The sequence below is a fragment of the Gossypium hirsutum genome, chromosome D06, assembly GCF_007990345.1.
Source record: "Gossypium hirsutum isolate 1008001.06 chromosome D06, Gossypium_hirsutum_v2.1, whole genome shotgun sequence".
Taxonomy (NCBI): Eukaryota; Viridiplantae; Streptophyta; class Magnoliopsida; order Malvales; family Malvaceae; genus Gossypium; species Gossypium hirsutum.
The window spans coordinates 53,761,965-53,782,632 of record NC_053442.1 but is presented as its reverse complement, the minus strand read 5'-3'; the positions used below and the strand labels follow the sequence as shown (position 1 = coordinate 53,782,632).

The window sequence follows — 20,668 nt, the reverse complement described above, 5'->3', positions numbered from 1 at the left end:
ATTTTAAAGAAAAATCATTAAATGCTCATCAAATTTGTCATTATCCTTCTCACGTTCAACTCCGAATTAGCTCTACAACTTTTTGTTTTCTTCAAATTTAAGTAATGTCTTGACTTATTATGATTAGAAAGGTTTTTTTTTCTAATTTGAAATTTAATCAAGTGTGGTGAGAGTTTTTAATAGTTAAAGCTTTTTAATCAAATTTTGGTTCAACAATGGTGAAATCCAAAATAATCAGTAAACCTACTATTTTTAGTTTATTTCTAACCTATGTTTAACTAAATAGATGGTATTTGAACTCAATTTGATAGATTGGTACCCAATTTTAATCAATTTTGAGCTTCGCCCTTTTGTGTGTTCATACAAGATTGATTTTTCAATAATTTTAAATTCAAGAGATTAGGTAAAATTAAAGGTTTATATTTGTAATAATAGGTTAAATAGGTTGTTTAGAAACTTAATTACGGTTTAGGAATAAAAATCGAGTGTGAAAATCTCATATTTTGACAAAATGAGTTGATTTTCTGTATGAGAAAAGCGAGCTTAAATTGGTGTCTTTGCTACTGTTTGTTTGGGTTTAAATTTGTTAATAATGTGTTTGTAATGTATTTAATGTGTATGTAGATTTTCGGACTCGTCGGGAGCTTCTACGAGCAAGGCAAAAGGGAAAGAAAAACTCATTTGAGATCGTTGGGCGAAAGGCGTTGGCTAGGTGAGTGGTTGGAGTTGTAGCTCTTAGGTACAATTCCTAAGGTTAAATGGGGGCTTAGGTTGGTTAAACACCTAATCCAAGGTCAATAGTAAGTAATTCTACTTGAATTATATCCTATTACATATGATGCTTGTATGTAAGGTTGTGAAAAATCGTATGAAATATATAAGTGAGTGATATGTGAATATAATAATGTTTGTTAAGTGAACTGCTAAATTTATGCACACTATTATGTTTTAGAGTGATTATGGCTCTTTTTAACAAGTGTGTTAGCACTTGAGAGTGCATATAAAAAGTTGTGAAAGTGTTATTAACAAATGAATATGTGCATAAAAAGGCATGTAAATGTGTGTTTAAGTAGATATGTTGGCATTATGAACACTTGGAACCATTGGATATCATTAGCATGCCATAGGATAGTGAGTACTCACCTCTATTGCTTATGATGGGATGTTATGGCCTGAAGATAGCAATGGGGGGATAAGGGAATGTAGAGCATAGCTCCATTCACCGAAAAGAGCGTGGAGTCTTTAGAGAGTGCTAGCATTCATGCTACACTTATACGAAGATAGCACAGGACTCTTTAAGTCATTTGTAGTGTTTGGAGATCCGCTTATCCTATTCATTACTGATTATATATATGTTTCCGTGTCACATTATGTCAATATACCGTTGTGTTTGCCTTGTGATATGTTTGATGTTATGCCATGGTTGCATGATTTAGTATGTTTTCTTTCAATTACACATTTAATGCTTAATTTTGGCAAATCCTTGTGCACTCACTGAGCTTGGAAAAGCTCACACTCCCTTATATTTATTTTGCAGAAAAATAACTTGTGTGAGGAAGGGAAAGTGTGTAAGTGGTGATCCAAAGCAAGGCAATCTTTTGAGTAGGTAACTTGGTTTGATTTTACGAATAATAGAGGCAATGTAGGACTCATTAGAGGGAATTAGACTTTGTCTTTTTAATTGTAATCGAACATTATGGACTGTTTAATTTGCTTTTGGGACTTTGGATTGTTTTAGAATGTCTCTTGAAATGCTTGAATGAGTATGCATGTTAATGGGTGGTATGTATGATAAATTGGTATGCAAGATATCTGGCTAATATGGGAATTGGTGGTGAAATGAAATGCTGAAAATTTAGGTAAATTTTAAATGATTTATTGGTATGAAATGGACTTTTTATACATATAAAAATGCATGGTAGGCAAAATTGGTATGCTAAGTAAATTTGTTGTGGACTTGAAAATGCATGCTAGTATAGATAATCAGATGAAGTGTTAAAGCGTGTTGTTGTATGTTTTAATGATTGTAAGCATGTTTTGTGTGTTCTTTGTATGTTATATAATATGTTAGATTAAAGAAATTTGGCATGTTTTGTGGTCATGGGAATTTAGTCATGACTCTTATACTACGTACTCAAAGCCCTTAAAAATCATAAAATGTTTTGAAAATTTGCATGGCCAAGCTTTATAAAATTAATTTCATAATTTTTCTTTCAATTTTATAAAAGGATATTTTTCCAAAATTATGATTTAGTCCTTAACCTTCACTTTTAAAATTAAATGAGTTTTACTTATCGATTCTAGTCTCATTTTCCAATTAATATTTTAAATAATATGTCATTGCATGTATGTATGTTTAAATTTTTTTATGAATGTTTCATGTATCATATGTAATAAGACATTTTTACCCTTGAATGTTATTGTAACACCCAAAAAAAATCTAATTTCTGATTTGTTAAAATTATGTTATAATTGAGTATTTGTATTAGTGGATAAGTGCCTTAATTCTATGTCTGAGGTCTTGAGTTTGAATCCTTGCGTGAGAAAAACTAAATTTATTATTTTGTTAGTCCTTAGTTGTTTTCCAAGTTAGTAGAGTTCAAATTAAATTAAAACTCTTGAAAAAGATGATAAGTTATCAAGGGGTTAGTTGGTTAGGATTTGTTTTATTTTAAATTAATAATAGTATAATAATATTAAAAGATTATCATTTTAATTTATTGTTTTTTTCCCAAAAAAATCTGCTCCTATCTTCTCAGTTTTTTCCCACGTTTCCCACTTTGTTTTTCATATTCTGTTTCTTGTTTTTGTTCTCCCTTTTATCCTTTTTATTTTCTTTATTCATTGATTTTTATTTTTAATTTTTGTTTCCAAATTGTTACTATTCTTTTTTCCCAAATTTACACGTTCTATTCTTTTTCTTTCTTTTGTGTTTTGTTCTTGCGGCCTCATTTCTATTTTGTTGTTGTTTGCAAGCTGTTCTTGGCCCTATTGCTTTGTTCTCAATTTGTGAAGGTAAGGTTTCGTTCATTTGCTTCTATTCTTTTAATTAAATTGTTCGTTGGGTGTTTGGGGATTTTGGAATTTCGAGATTGTGGTGCAAAAATCTGTATTTTATGTTACCTAATTTATCTGATATGTTTTAAGGGAAAATCGAGAGCCGTTTAGTGTTGTTCCTCCAGTGACTTAAGCTTCGTGTACTTGTTGACTTGTCTAGCGGTGAGTGTACTATAGAGAAATTTTCATGATATACACAGAATGGGCTACACCTGTGGTGTGTTCTAGAAAGACTCCCAAGAATTTAACCATGAAGGACGCTCTTTGTGGTGAACTCTATACTAAGTAATAGACGTATTTCTTATTATTCCTAAATGCAAACAGTGAGATCAGTATGCACGAAACGTATTTATGGGTATTAAGGTAAGGTACTCGATATGATTAAGATTTGTACAGAGATGGAAATTAAGAGATATAGTGAGGTAATGAGAATGTATTTCGAGAATGAACGTAAACATGATACGCTCGAAATGAAGCATCGATTACCTTTGTATGGGTCTCTTCCTAAAGTTTGAGGAAGTTATAGCTTAGTGAATGGAGAATGTAGGTAAGGTCTCAAAGGCACTAAAGAGAAGGAAATGGTCTTAGAGTAAGGTATGGTAACGAACGTGAATAAAAAAGTGGAAGTAGATGTAGCTTTTGTTAGAAACTCGACGAAGAATAAGAGCAACAAGATGGTTCTTGAAATATTAAATGTTGCGTGCAAGTATGATTCAGGTAAATGATGTTTGCCTAACTAAGTTTCATTGAACTTATCTTTGCGTGTTATGTTTTAAGTGGGTTTAAGGGTCTTTGCCTGGAAGGATAATGCCAGGGCTACACCAAAGAAGTGGCATATTGGGCTATTATGCATACAGAGCGAGCTTGATGGCGAAATCGAGTCTGAGCTGATAATTATGGAAATTTCAATCGAGGGGAATAACTATGTAGACTAGGGCATCACTTCAATTCTAATTGCAATTAAATTCTCTATGTGTACTATTTGAATTTCCTCATTGTTTACACTTTTTTATTTTATTAAAAAGATTGAAATTTAGTAGCTGGAATCGCTTGTAATTTGAATAATTAGGCTTAAGTACATTGTATTTATGTGGTAGCACAAAATATTCTAGTTCGATTCATCGGACTGCATTTAGGGTGTTACAGTATCTGTGAGGAGATTGAGTGCATTGTTAAGAACTTTATTTGGGGATCTTCTAATGGTTCGAAGAAGATGGCCTTAGTTAATTGGGAGTCTATATGCCAGCTACGCTTTTGCGGAAGTCTCGGCATTCACCATTTAGGTGACCAAAATAAGGCATTTCTAATGAAGATAGGGTTTGTACTACTAACAAAAGATTAAACTTTATGGGTTCGTGTTCTTAGATTTAAATAAGATATGAAAGTGAGATTGTTAGAGAATATCGTGCGAGGGAGATGCTCTTTCTTTGGAGGGATCTTACTAAGGTATGGTCTTTACTGCTTGAGAATATTATTTGGTCAATGGGGAATGGTAGATCTATTTGGTGTTGGAAAGACTCCTAGATTCCTCATTTAGGGCCATCGATTAAACAAATAACTTCCTGTGAAAATATTATGTTTGATTGTCAGCTTAGTGAAATGAGAATAGTAGAGGGATCGTAGAACCTTGACCTTTTCAGAGTATAGCTTTCAGAATATTGCATTAAAAGAATTGTCAGTATTCCTCCGTCTCATCCAGATGTAGGGTTAGATCGCTTAGTGTGGCCAAACAATTCGATGAGATCGTTTTCAATAAAGAGTGTGTATTGGACTATTAGGGAGAGATTTTAGTATCCCAAAGAAAGGCATTAGAAAATCGTTTGAAAGTATCAAGGGCCGCAATGAGTTCGTTTCTTTTTTTTTTGGCTTGCTTTTAAACAAAGGCTTTTTACTAATGATGAAAGAGTAAGGAGGGGAATTGGTCACGATTGCTCTTGTTTGTTCTATCGACATGGGAAGGAAGATACTTTACATGTGCTTAGAGATTGTCCAGTCAGGGGCAAAGCCAGGAAATTTTAAGAGGGAGTCGAGATAATGAAAAATAATAATTTTAAATATAAAAATTAATTAAAGAAAATAATTTAATAAGTAAAAATAAACTAGAAAGAAATCTTAAAATTTATTTGAATTGCACTATTCGATTCTTAACCTCATTAAAGAAAAATTATTTCGTTTATATCAAATTTTTCTACAATTTCTTTCTCAATGTACACAACCAAAGAACTTCTTAAAAAATCATCTTCCATCTTGCTACGAAGTCAAGTTTTCACAATCTTCATAGCAGAAAAAGTATGTTCTGAGGATGCCGTTGAAACTGGAAGAGTCAATATAAGACGAATCAATCTGTCAACGAGTGGGTACATGACTGACTTTCCACTTTCAACTAAGCTTCTGCAAAGTTTAGAAAGTATTAATATTTTTCTCAAATAAGGATGCTTACATACATCAAGTTCATAATGCTTCAACTCATATGGGAGACGTTCTTTCTCTTGTTGAGAAAAATCTTCTAGATAGAACTTGTTCACAAGAATGTAAATTTTATCATATCAAATAACTTGAAAAACTCCTTGGGATCTAAAGCTGTAGTAAGAGTGAGAAGCTCGACAACATTTTCGTTAAACCTGCTCTTCAATTCTTGCAACTGAGTATCTATTGTAGCAAAAAATATATCCACTTGATAATGATGCTCCACTGTAAAATCTTCCTTCTTGTTGCGACTACGACCCACAATGTATTGAGCATTCATATCTGGAAAATCCAACTCCCAAGTTTCACAAAAAGATATCACATTTTTCAACAATTCATTCCATCTATCATTTCTCAATTTTTGAATTAAATATTTCGTTGTCAAAACTAAACTCATGGCATTTAATATATCTTGAGAACGACGTTGCAGAGCTTGACAAAGGTTACCAGTAATCCCTAAAACTTCATTCATCATATGCAAAATTAAATATAACTCAAAAGATCTTAATCTATTATATGCGTTATGAGCATTTCCTCGCTGAGAATAGTTAGAAGTGGTATTTTTTAGATTTTCAAGAACTGTGCTAGTAGCATTGTACATCTTCAATAAACTAGTAACTGAATTTAAATGGGAACTCCATTGAGTCTCACCAGGATGTTGTAAAGTGCCAATCTGATTTATTCTTGTTCCAGTTGCTCACTCATTGATGGATACTAAACGAGTTATTTCAGTTGCTTGGGCTTTTTGTAATTCATCGTGTCATTTGGAAGAAGCCGAAGCACTATTAACAATATCAGACAAGTCTTTAAAGAATTGATGCACTTCAACCACTTCTCTAGCTGCTGCAACCAATGCTAATTAAAGACGATGAGCAAAATAGTGAACATGATAAGCATATCGATAATCATTCAAAATCAAAGCTTGCAAGCCATTAAATTCCCCACACATATTGCTTGTTCCATCATAGCCTTGACCTCGGATATTTTGTATGTCAAAATTATGTTGCAAGAGAACGTTAAAAATCACATTCTTCAAAGTCAATGATGCAGTATCTTTAACATGGACTATATCAAAAAATCGTTCTTTTACCTATCCTTGTTTATCAATAAATCTCAAAATAATTGTTATTTGCTCTTTTTTTGACTCGTCTCTCACTTCATCCATAATAATGCTGAACTTTCTGTCACCAATTTCTTCACGAATTACATTACGAACTCTATTGGCATGAATTTGCAATATCTCTTTTTGTATTGTTGAAGAAGTATAACTAGCATTTTGTAGAGCACTTTTCAAAATATCTTCAACTTTCTCATCATATGATGCTAATAGTAATAACAATTCAAGAAAGTTCCCACGATTTTTTGATCTCGAGCTTTCATCATGACCTTTAAAAGCACACCCTTGAAATGACAACCATCGAACAACATCTATACTAGTTTTTAGACGTAGACGATTAGCCAAAATTTGTTGTGTAGTTTGTCTATGAAGTGATACTTCAATATGTTGAGCTTGATTCATTAAATCTACATAAGCTCGTTGTGCATTATTATGCAATGAATTCAGATCTTTTTCCATATGTATCAAAAAAGCACAATTGCGTCCATCGTGTACCTTTTTCTAATTACTAAAGCCATTATGAGTAAATGCAGTTGATCTAAAACGACTACTTGGATTGCTATTAAAAAGAAAACAAGGCAAACAAAATACTGCATCTTTAGAAGGTGAATATTCTAACTAGGAAAATTGTTTAAACCATGATGCTTGAAAATAACGAGGATGCCTTTTTGAATTGAAAGCAGGATATTCTGAAAGAATAGGTTGATATGGTCCATCCTTAATATAAGCTCTTCGAATTTCATCACGCATATTAACTGGATACTCATATATTTGCTTACGTAACCCAGGTTCACATTCTAAGTTAGACAAATCAAGTGCCTCATCTTCAACTCTAGGAATTTTAGAAGGACGAGCATCAGAGTTTAAAGAAACAAACCATGAAGGTGGTACCTCAATTTGTGACGCTTCTGAAGGTGATTGTGTAGTCTTTGTACTTTTCTTTTTAAAAAACGAATCAATTGTTTTTGACTTCATAACTACAATATCTTAAAAGATAAAAACAAATAATAGCTATAAAATAAAATTAAACTATAAACTTTAAAACACAATAAAAACAATTGTAAAATTACAAAAAGATGAAAAGAAAAACCTTAGAAGATGAACTCGAAGCCGCGTTTGAAGGACAAACGTTGATGACAATAGTTGTTAATAGCAATAGGAAAAGAGACTGCTTTTTCACTAGTTAACAAATTCAATTTTAACCTAAATTCACATTTAATATTATATTAAAAACTATCATCTAAAAAAAGAAAGTTAGAAATATATCAATATTACATTTAATGTTATATTAACGTTGATTACAATAATATATTATATAAGTATTTAAAGTTAAAATATATTATATGGATAAAATAAAAAATAAAGATTTTTTTAATGTTCAAAGTTGGAAAGGGGGGCCAAACAACAATTTAAGGGGGGGCAAAGTTTTCAAATATTAAGAGACTAAACCCACTTCTTTGGCATAGCCCTAGCATTATCCTTCCAGGCAAAGACCCCTAAACCCACTTAAAACATAACACGCAAAGATAAGTTCAATGGAACTTAGTGGGGCAAACACCATTTACCTGAATCATACTTTCATGACGTATTTAATATTTCAAGAACCATCTTGTTGCTCTTATTCTTCATCAAGTTTCTAACAAAAGTTACCTCTACTTCCATTTCTTTATTCACGTTCGTTACCATACCTTTCTCTAAGACCATTTCTTTCTCTTCAGTGCCTTTGAGACCTTACCTATATTCTCCATTCACTAAGCTATAACTTCCTCAAACTTCAGGAAGAGACATATACACAGGTAATTGATGCTTCCTTTTGAGCGTATCATGTTTATGTTTATTTTTGAAATACATTCTCATTACCTCACTATATTTATTAATTTCTATCTCTGTACAAATCTTAATAATATCGAGTACCTTACCATAATAACCATAGATACGTTTCGTGCTTACTGATTTCACAGTTTGCATTTAGGAATAATAAGAAATATGTCTATTACTTAGTATCCAGCCCCCCCAAATTCGCCACTATGTCCAGTTGCACCGACTTCAGGTTGTGCCTTTTGGCCAACATTCTAGGTTTTTCTCCAAAAACTTAGCTGAATGGTTGGAATATAATTTAAACGATAACTTATGTTTATCTAATGTGGGGGGTTAGTTGGGCCACTCTTTTTGGGTTGCTTGTTTGACGAATCTAGAAAAATAGAAATTTATTCATCTTCTAGAGTCTATCTTGGTACATCTTTGTAATAGTTAAATCATCAATTAGTTGGGCAAAACAATATATCTTGGTGTACAAGACAACCTCAATTAGTCGCAAAGAATTGAGTCACATCTACCATTGTCAGGTAATTGTTGCTTTTTGAATACTAATAGGGTGGTTAATTTGGTTTCTAACATAGCTTCTATCGGGGGTGTTGCAGAAACTAAATGGCGAGTGGATCTTGGGTTATAATCATTATTTGAGGTTTGTTCAGTGTTTGAAGCAGAGCTTTGGGAGATTTTAGATGGCTTACTCTTGTACAAAAATGGGGTTTGGATAGAGTGTTTATTCAATCTGATAACTTAGAAGTGGTCAAAATCAATTAAGAAAGTCTACCAATAAATTCGTCTTCAGCCTCGATGAAGAGGATTCTTCAAATACTTCATTCGATCGAATATTAGAGAATTAGGCATGTTCTAAAAGAGGAGAATAGAGTTGTGGATTCGCTACCTAAAATGATCTTTGATAAGGACCATAACATTCAAGTATTCGAGGAGGTTCCGGGGATCTCTTACATTTATTGGAATCTGATATTAATAGCAATGCTTTTGGCTTAGTTTAGCTTATTGTAATAAGTATTTTTTTCTTTAAAAAAAATACTTCTATACTTTAAATATGTTGTAATTTTCCGGTATATATTAGATTGACCGAAATCTTCAATCCAAATTACACCAAAACGAAACCCAATTAAGATTTCCATTATTAGAGTGATAATTATTCAAAAAAGATTTCCATAATTGCAAAAGGTTAAGAAAAGAAAAACAAAGAAATGAAAACAAAGAAATTATCGCAAACCGAGGGACTGTAGTCTCTGGTCACAGACAAGGCGACTGTTTGTCTTTGGATCCATCAACTCTACGCATCACCTTTTCTACCCATTTTCCTTCGATATATCTCTGTGTTTAATAAAATAAATTAAGGAGAACGTAGACCTAATTTGCTTACTTTCACTCTTTGTTTAGAGACCTATCTTTGATTTTTTTGGGGGAATCCTTGATCCGGTTTCGCGGATGGCGGAAATAGACCACTGTTGCTCCACTCAATTGATAGATGGTGAAGGAGAGTTCAATGTAGTTGGACTCGACAACTTCATTCGGACCACTAAGCTCACTAACTGTGGCCTCTCTTATGCCGTCGTAGCTATCATGGGCCCCCAAAGTAGCGGTGCGTCTCGTTTCCGTTCCTTTCAACCTTCGCTTCCTTTTTTCGTTTTGTTTCTCTGATTCCTGCATGCCGATTTTTAGATCTTTGAAGTTTCTTGGATTAGTTATTATTTAAATTCTAGTAAAATAATATATTTTTGAACATTTATTTTAGTTAAATTTTCAGTTAATCGATTACTTAATTTAGGCGAGCATATCGAGTTTCTCTACTATACTGGGTTCTCTTCTGTTAACTCTAAATTGATACTAAATTTTGAGTGAAGCTGATTGACTGTGTTTGAATTCGGCTTTATAATCTCTATGAGAGAATCTTTTCATTCAAAATTTTCGTGCCGCGACTTTCTCATGATGTGTAATTTAGACAAGTGAAATTTAGTGGATTTTATAAGAAAATTTCAGCTGAACGTTTTGAATGGCTAATGCTTGAATATTAATGTAGTGATTACCATTAATCCTTGCTTTATAATTTTTTTATGCATGACTGTTAGATTCTTGATTTTTCTCTTAAGTTTAGTTTCATTACTAATCCCATAGGCACATGGTTTATAGGGGACGCCAGCATGTTGTTTTAACTCTTTCGCTATCTATATGTCTTGTAGCCTAAAGGCTTTATCTTTATTTGACAGGGAAGAGCACCCTGTTAAATCATCTTTTCCAGACAAATTTTAGGGAGATGGATGCATTCAGAGGAAGGTTTGTTCTTTAAATTTTCATATTTTATGGCTTCAAAAGGAATAAATATTACATTTGTCTTATTTCTCTCTTACGTACATTTTCTGCTTCTTTTTTTTCACTATATGCTAACAGACATAATTTCATTGCAGGAGTCAAACTACCAAGGGTATTTGGATTGCAAACTGTGTTGGCATATCCTTTCACGGTTGCTATGGATTTGGAAGGTACTGATGGAAGAGAAAGAGGCGAGGTAACTAGCCTTTTTAAAATAATTTTGGTTGTTGAAGATAAAAAAGGCTTTAAAGTTGTTTCATCTTTTTTTTGTTTTTTTTTTTTGGGGGGGGGGGGAGGATGGTGGGATGGAGAAGGCTCTCAGTAACAATGAAGTTTGTATCAAATTGATGGAGTTAAATTTCCTCAGAGTTTGTTTTGTTTTGGCAATATATGTTTGTCTACATCTATACTGGCTTGGGGGGTTAACTGAATGTAAATCTCAATTTCCATTTGCTGTGCGTGGAAACCAACACACATGAATACAGACTGACGTGGAAGCATATTGGTGTTCTGGTTTTATAGTGGACACCTCAATATATGAATGGTTACTTAAAAAATGCCAATTAAATAATAGTTTTGTTCATTCTGTTTCATCAGTCGCATTTTTTTGTTACTATTTGTTCACTGATTTTTTTCCCCCATTTCCAGGATGACGCTACATTTGAGAAACAAAGTGCCCTTTTTGCTTTGGCCATTGCTGATATTGTGCTAATAAACATGTCATTATCTAAATAGAACCTTTATTGCCTCATGCATTTGATGCTTATGTGCATTTTATTGGAGCTTACAGCACTCAAACTATGTAACCTGGAGAAATTTTTGCAATGAACCAGCATTGGACATTCTAGTGAGTGAAAAGAATAAAGGGCCTGTTGTCTCAAAAGTGAAACAGTCAGTCGTACTGCTTTTGTTTCAGGATTTTATTAGAACACTACATATCCTTTTAGCCTGAGTGAAAAGAATAAAGGGTCTGTTGTCTCAAAAGTGAAACAGTCGTACTATTCTTGTTTCAGGATTTTATTAGAACACTACATATCCTTTTAGCCTGTCTTTGCATTTTATTTTGTTTTGGATTCATTGGTATTTGAATAGTGTATACTGGATGAACAAAACATGGACCTTTTAAAAACTTTCTCCAAGGATGTGTGAAGCGTAAAATTTTCAGCATCATGCGTACCCAAACATAAATTGATTGGCCAGAGTGAGTTGCCCAAATTCTAGCAGTAGAGATGAATAACTGTTGCCTCCATTCCTCTCTAATGGCTCTGGCGGGGGTGTAATTTTTCCTTTTCTAGTTTTGATCTCAAATAAACTAGAACTAAAAATAAATAATGTTATAATATGTAATCTTTAGAAACATTAGGAATATAGTACAATTTCTAAAATTAATCATAGTTTTCATCCATTCTTTAATATCCTTTTGGTGCATTTCAATGGTAAGGTGTGGGTTAGGGCGTTTGGCTTTTATGAGGATCTGATGACACCTTTTCTTTTTTGGGAGAGGATCCAAGAAATAAAGCTAGATATTAAGCAGATATTGGATATTGATATAGGTGGTGTCATGATATTGGTCGGGAGCAGGCTGCCAACAAACCACTTCTGAAAACAGTTTTTCAGGTACTAGTGTGTACTTAATCCTGTTGTCGTCTGGATTTCTGCTTTATATTGTGCTTGATAGTCTTGTTGCTGTTTTAATCTAGGTTATGATGCGGTTATTCAGCCCCCGGAAAACAACACTGCTGTTTGTTGTACGTGATAAAACAAAGGTCTGGATTAATGTCATTTCGTTTTCTTCTAAACTAATTTGTGCATTTCGTTTTCTTCTAAACTAATTTGTGATTCTTTCTGCTAAAACCTTTGAAATATTCTTTTTTCCTTATGATTGTTTATGTAGACCCCTCTTGAATATTTGGAGCCTATCCTGAGCGAAGATATTCAAAAGGTAACATTGCGTATGGGTTTCTCTATTTTCCTCCTTTCTACCCACTTGATCTCTCTCACTTTGTCTTTCTATCTTTCTTTTTGAACATTTTAATTGGTGTGTATTACTGCAGATATGGAATGCAGTTAGTAAACCTGAGTCTCATAAAGATACTCCCCTCAGTGAATTCTTTAATGTAAGTAGATATCCATTTTCCTGTTTCCTAATCACCTTTGCATTTCACTTCTATATTGTTCATAGTTATTATAAGCATTGGTTACCATTTGAACTTTTACATGTAGGTGGAGGTCACTGCTTTATCAAGCTTTGAAGAAAAAGAGGATTTGTTCAAAGAGCAGGTAATCTCTCTCTCTTGTTACTGAAGTTTATTATACTTCAAAATTTTAGGTATGATTGACTTTTGGAGACTGCTTTTAACTCTTTTGATATTACTTTGTTTAACCAAATAATTGGTTTTGGGCATCATGATCCCTTTTTTATCCTTTTGGTACGCTGAAGAAGGCATGAAGAGGAGGGGAGGGGAGGGGTGGGAGGTGGGAGAGTGAGTAGAATCCTGGCCCTTGATGCTAAACTAGCATTTAAATTTCTCTCATGCAGGTTGCTCAACTAAGGCAGCGCTTTTTCAATTCTATTTCTCCGGGAGGACTTGCTGGTGATAGACAGGGTGTTGTCCCTGCCGCCGGATTCTCTTTTAGTGCACAACAGATATGGAGAGTTATAAAAGAGAATAAGGATCTCGATCTTCCTGCTCACAAGGTTATCTCTTCATCCTTATCTTTCTATCTGAATAGTGTTTCTTTCCTTATCATATAATTAATGTCTTTCCATCATTTTCGTCAGGTAATGGTTGCCACAGTGCGTTGTGAAGAGATTGCAAATGAGAAACTCCATCACTTATCCTCTAATGAGGTACATTTGCAATTCTCTCTCTTAGGTTTTACTTTGCTTGATTGAATGCTCCATTTTAGTAATGGCACTAGTAAATTTTGAGTAGGATTGGTTAGCATTGGAAGAAGCTGTTCTATGTGGACCAGTATCTGGTTTTGGGAGAAGGCTGAGCTCTATCCTAGAAACCTACTTTTCAGGGTAAGTTTATAACTATTTTTGATATGTTGAGGCATGTATTGTTGTTTGATGCTTTGAATTGTATGTGTTAATCATCCAACCTAAAACCAATTGTTTACAAGTGGAGGAGCTCAACTTTAATATAAGACCATAGGAAACCCAATACTTAAAAGATGCGGATAACACCACTTAACACTCCCCTCACATGTAGCTCACACAAGGTCTTCACGTTAACAACCTTTGTCAACCTCATAGGGTTAGGTAGGAGGAACAACATAACAGAGCTTGGGCTTTGGTACCCTCTTAAGCATCCTACCTAAAGCCAATTGATTATAATAGAGGGGCCCAACTTTTATATAAGGCCAAACAAAACCCAATACTTAACAGATGTGGGATAAACTACTTAACAGTATGAAAAGGATAATCTTTGAGAAAAGATCTGTCGTAATGACTATGACTTTCTGTGTACACATTGTGCTATTAGCTTTTGGTTTCTTGAATCCACAAACTTCAATGGGTGGTTCTTATTTGTATATTTAATTAATGATTTCATAAATTTATGATTCATATTGAACTTCTGTTATTTTTCCTCCAGTTCATAATCTTTCTTGTACACTTCAAATTTCTTTCATGATAGATATGACATAGAGACATTCTACTTCGATCATGGTGTAAGAAATGCAAAGCGGAAACAACTGGAATCAAAAGCTTTAGATGTAAGCACTACATACCATCATCATGATTTTATTATGTTTGAAAATGTAGATTGTGCATCTAGTTCATTTTCAAACTTTTAATTTTTTATTCCAAGCAGTTTGTGGCTTTCACCAATTAATTTTGTTTGTTAATGGAGGTGGTTGAAGTTATGTTGATCTAGGGAATTGAAACTGGAGTCCTAGTCCCTTTTTCATCGTGAATTTAAAGTATCATTGAGGATGGATGTGTAACAATGTCCAGCTAATATAAGCAGTTTTCTGTTTGAAACATAACGACGGTTGTAGGGCCTTATACATGTTCCAAGTATTGTAAAACTTAAATAGTTATAAGACCTATTAGACATGCATTTTCAGTTAAATTTAATGTTTTAAACTTCTGACATATAAGCCTTGTAAGGCCTCATATGCATTAGTGATTAAATATAATAATGTTGCTGGCTATTCTGTGTAAGGTAGATTGAGTGAGAATTTTCCAGTTGTTGCTTCTTCATTAGCTTTAGGATTGTTTTCGTGTCTGTAGGGGTTTCAAATGGTTTACTTTATGTCATATGAGTAATCTTGCTGAGTTTTTTGATATTGCAAAAAAACTTACCTCTGCTGATTGTTGTACTCTTCTGAATTGAGCAGTTTGTGCATCCTGCATATCTTAACCTGCTTGGACATTTTCGCTTCAAAGCACTTGAAGATTTCAAGTCAAGATTGGAACAGATGCTGAATATAGGAGAAGGATTTGCAGCTTCTATTTGTACAAGTACTGAGTCTTGTATGCTTGAATTTGACCAAGGATGTGCAGGTAATGTAATAGAAAATTTTCATTCACTTGTACCCTAGTGAATTACACAAAGCAAGCCTAAATTACTATAATAAGAATAATATGGTCTCCAGAAGTACAGCTTTTGGTTTCTTGTTCAACTTGTTTATCTGCTTTAACAGTTCACTTTTTCCTTATAGATGCTGCCATCAAACAGGCTAATTGGGATGCTTCTAAAGTAAAGGAAAAACTTTGCCGTGATATTAATGCACATGCATTATCTGTTCAAGATGCAAAATTGTCTGAATTGATGGTTAGCTGAGGTAATTATATTTAGGGCTAATTATACTTTTTTTTTCCTTAAATAGGAATAATCACACTTCTGGTTCTAAATGTTTGTGAAATTTTCACTTTCAATCCCTAACTTTTGAACTTTGCTATTCCAGTCCTGAATGTATTCAATTTTCAGCATCGTTAGTCCTAAAGTTCGAAAGAAGGCAACAAAAACTGACATGGCATTAAGGGTGCATCAGGCAAATAATGGCATTCCATCTTTCACTTTTTGACTTTGACCATTCATTTATTTTATTTAAGAAGTTATGTCTTAATGGCCACATTTGATGAGCTATTGGCATGCCATGATTTGCTTCTTGTTTACTGTTAACTCCATTCAACTTTCCCTTGTCAAATCCATTTGACATTTAACAACAGTGTTATTATGATTTGATAACATTTAGGACTGAAACAGAAAATTTCAAATATTTAGGACTAAAAGCGAAATAGGCCCTAAGATTAGGAGTAAAAGTGTAATCTTAGTTATCATTTCAATGTTTTATGACATTTTCATCACTGGGCATTCCTTCTACTGTTCACCATTGTTTTAGTCAAATAAGCAAAAAGTTGACATTTTATTGTTATTCAGAAACAACTTGGTCAATCACTATCCGAACCAGTGGAGTCTCTATTTGATAATGCCGGAAGAGACACCTGGGCTTCAATAAGAAAGCTTCTTACACGTGAGACTGGGATTGCCGTATCAGAGTTTTCAGCTGCCATTTCTAGTTTTGAGTTAGATCAATCGACAGTTGAGAAAATGCTGCAAGATTTGAAGGATTATGCGAGAAATGTGGTGGAGAAGAAAGCAAGAGAAGAAGCTGGAAAAGTTCTGATCCGCATGAAGGATAGGCAGGAAAACCTTAATTTTCATATTCCTTAAGATTGCCAGTATTGATGAGAATAATCTGTCATATTTATGGCTTTCTTGCCTGTATCAGGTTCTCAGCTGTCTTCAGTCATGACAATGATTCAATGCCAAGAGTTTGGACTGGAAAGGAAGACATTAAGACAATTACTAAGGGTGCTTGTACTGTGGTATTTTTCTGGATTATGTCATGAGTGCTACTTTCAGTCTATCATCATTTTGCATGCTGCATCAAGGATCTGAGAGACTTTTTACTATTGTTATATTTGCAGTCTCTGAGTTTGTTGTCTGTTATGGTTGCCATTCGATTGGACGGGAAACCAGATGAAATTGAAAACATACTGTTTTCATCCCTTATGGAAGGAACTGTGACTGCTGTATCTTCAGTGGACAGAAGTATTACTACTTCAGACCCTCTTGCCTCTAGTTCATGGGAGGAAGTAATGGTTCGGTTGGTTAATTTTATAATATGATATGTACTTTATCTAGCTGAAGTTACACATTTAGAAGTCACTTATGCATCAGGTTTCTCCAAAAAGTATCCTGATCACGCCAGTTCAATGCAAGTCATTGTGGAGACAGTTTAAAGCAGAGACTGAGTATACAGTTACTCAAGCTATTTCAGCGCAGGTATGTTATCTAAGGCTCTGGTTGGTTGGCTGTGGCTTATGCTACTTTTGGAGGAAGATGACATAACAAGGGCATTGTCTAGGTGCAATCTCTAATGATTTTGTTTTTTTCTTAGGAGGCTTACAAGCAAAGTAACAACTGGTTACCTACCCCATGGGCAATTGTGGCAATGGTTGTCCTTGGATTTAATGAATTTATGCTCCTTTTAAGGTAACTTAATCTAATCTAGAGTCCATGGTTCATCTCTTCTTATCCCCTCCTATTTTAGTTCTGTTTTTGATGGGTTAAAGGGATGAAAACCCTGGCTTTTAACAGGAGCTGGGGTTAGTAGTCTTTGGGGACTGCCATGCTCAAAGGCAGTGGGTGAACCTACAGGGCAAGATCTCAGGTTCAGCTTGGATATATCTAAACTCTGATTCCTAGCATAATTCAAAATACTAGCATGGGTTTTCCTGGTTTACTTTCTACTATCATGTTAATTGTTGTGCTCATAATGCTTCTCGCAAACAGGAATCCTCTCTATCTAATGGGTCTATTTGTTGTGTATTTACTTTCAAAAGTGATGTGGGTTCAGATGGACATCCCAGGGCAGTTTCAACATGGCACTGTGAGTATGGAAGAGAAAATGCACCATCTCTTTGCCAAATTTTCTTGTAGTTTTGATTTGTGATTTACTGTTTCAAATGTGAATTTGCACATGGCATGTATTCATTCAAAATCCTAGGTTTTTTTGCTTGGAATTGAAAGCCTGGACCTATGGCTTAGTTTTTTTAATTCTGAAAATGATCCATTCTTCAGTCAATGAGACCAAAGATTCTCAGGATCTATTGTCTAGTTGCCCTAAATCAGAATAACCTTGTTTGAAACTGATCTAGATTCTTTGTTTGGCTTCTTGCTAGCTGGCTGGGCTAATCTCTATCTCGTCGAGGTTTCTTCCCACCATCATGAATCTTCTAAGGCGACTTGCAGAAGAGGCTCAAGGGCATCAAACTGATGAGCCCCCCAGGCAACAATGTTCACTCGTTTTTCAGAGTTTGAAGAATCAAAGTCATCCGAATCCAACCAACTCAATTCCAGAATCATCTGTAGCATCCAACATTTCAACATCTGATGTTGGTATCGAGTACTCAAGCCCTAACGTAACACGCGGAAGTACAAAAATTCCAGAAGCAGAACTTTCTTGATAAAAAGGTAATCTCATGTAAAATTTATACCAAAATAGGGTAAGCTACTCCCTCATCCAAAAATTTTTCTTTCAAATGAAAAAAAAGGGATGAGACAGAAAAGTAGTCCAGGATGCAGGATTTCACTCTGTTCTACAAAAGTTGACGGTTGTTTTTCTGTTTTACATTTTCTCAAAGATTTAATCAGTCATATCTTTCCTTCTGAAGCGGCTGAAAATAATGGGATGCGAATCCTTAGCGATTAATTAATTACATATAAAATAATAAAAGTGTATAGAATAGACTTGTTAATTTTACTTACATTAATGTATTGTACCTTTTTATCTTTTTTAATTAGTTTTGATAATGTTCAAAAAAGAGTAAAAGAGGCAACAACATTTTGGCTCAGGCTTGGGTGTTCATTTCCAACTTTATTCCTCTCCCAATTATAAAAAAATATATATGGCTGCATTCGCTAACATCTACATGTCTAGTAGACAAAAGATAATACAGGAGGTAAGCGTTTTCTCAGTCATTGGTGCAGGTTCAACTTTATCTAGATTAAACAGAAAACTTCATCTATATATTTGTTTTTATAAAATATTATAATCTATAGTTTTGTTTAAAATTATATATATATTAAATGTTGATCAATATTTAATTGATACTCTCTATTATTAAAAAATAAAAAATCAAATGATTAGATAGAATTTAAAAAATATTTTGCATTATTTAGGTTTAGGTTTAAAATAGAAAACAGGGTATTAAAAAATTGACAAAATGAAAGAGATATGTTACATTATTCACGTTTAGATTTAAAATACAAAACATGCTAATTTGTTGGTTTAATGGACAATTGTAATTTTTTTAATGTACTGATTGCGTGTTTAATGCTTTGAAATTTACATTAATATGTTGAGATTTAATATTTACAAATATCTTTAATATGTATCAAAATTTAAAACAATTATTCTATTTACACTTTTGTTTAATTGCCAAAATTTTTAACGGTTTATATGGAAGTTGAATTTTGAATATTTAAATGGTATTTGGTAAAAAAAAGTAATTTAATATAGAAAAATAATCTGTACATAGTTAAAACTGAAATAACTAAATGAATCTATGTAATAAGGATGTTTGAAGTAAAAGGAATATTATACCTGTTATATATATAAAAAAGAAATATTATATTTTAAAATTTAATAGACTATTAATTTGGGAAAAAATAAGTTGTGGCACCCTAGATGCAGTAATTAAGCAGGTAAATGCATTTTTTTTAATATATATAATGATAGTAACAAAATAAAGTTGTAACATATAAAAGTGTCTATACTAATTTTTTAAAATAATATAATAAGTTGGTTCTTTTAAATTTAAATTGTCTCTAAGTTGAAGAATTACAATGTGTGAAAATTTGTTATGAAGTAATAAGAAGATATTGTTGTCATGAGAATCAAATTCTAACATGATAATTATTAACTATTCAATTTTATCTACTTTAGCTCGATAAAATTAATTTTAATTACTACTAAAATTAAGTCTCAATCAATTAATGATTTTGGAACTCTAACTTCACTTGCTTCAATTAATCGATTATCTCATTCAATTGTTCAAGCTATGTAATTACTAACCCATGATTCAATGACATTATCTAGATCCTTCCAGTATCTAACTAAGTTAATCCCCTTCCCCATTAGCTATATTCTTATGCTAGGCAAGTTGGGTGAAGTCACTATGAACAAATCTACTAGATTGATTTAAGGCATCAGATATATTCCTATCCTACCTGCAAGTTAACTTGTTCACCGATGTTACTAAAGATAATCCTAATCTATTCAGTCGATATCTAAATCTTAATTTTCTCTTTTAAGACAAATCAAAATTATCAAATTAATGCAACTTGGTTATAAATAGAGTTGTCCATAGGCTGAGCTGGGCTAGGTCAGGCCAAGAAAAAAATTTAGGCCCATTTTCTAGGTTCGAGCCTAAAAAGGTGGGCTTAAAATTTTATCTAACCCCGACCAAGATAAAAATGCTAAAACCTGAGCTCGGTCCACCCGTATTAAAATTTTTTATGTAAAAATAAATTTAACAAATATAATACATCAAATCACTAAAAACATTAAAATAAATGTTTCCCAACAAATGGAAAAAAGTTAAAAAATATATATTTAAATAACACTAAAATAAGTGCAACTTAGTAAACAAATATCTAAACAATAACAACCTAACAGTAGTAATACAATAGAGAAATGATAGCAAAACAATAAAAATAGTGGCAAAACAATAAAGAAAATAGCAACAATTTTTTTTTTGCAAATTCAGGCCGAGCTCGAGCCAAAAAAAAAACTTATCCAAGCCATGACTCGTTTAGAAAATGAACCTTATATTTTTGTCCAAGCCCATTT

General features: G+C 33.1%; 1 pseudogene; it reads left to right on the top strand.

The window, feature by feature from the left end:
* Positions 1–9,608: 9,608 nt before the first annotated feature.
* On the top strand, positions 9,609–18,572 carry LOC107901903 (protein ROOT HAIR DEFECTIVE 3 homolog 2-like; annotated as a pseudogene).
* Positions 18,573–20,668: the final 2,096 nt, after the last annotated feature.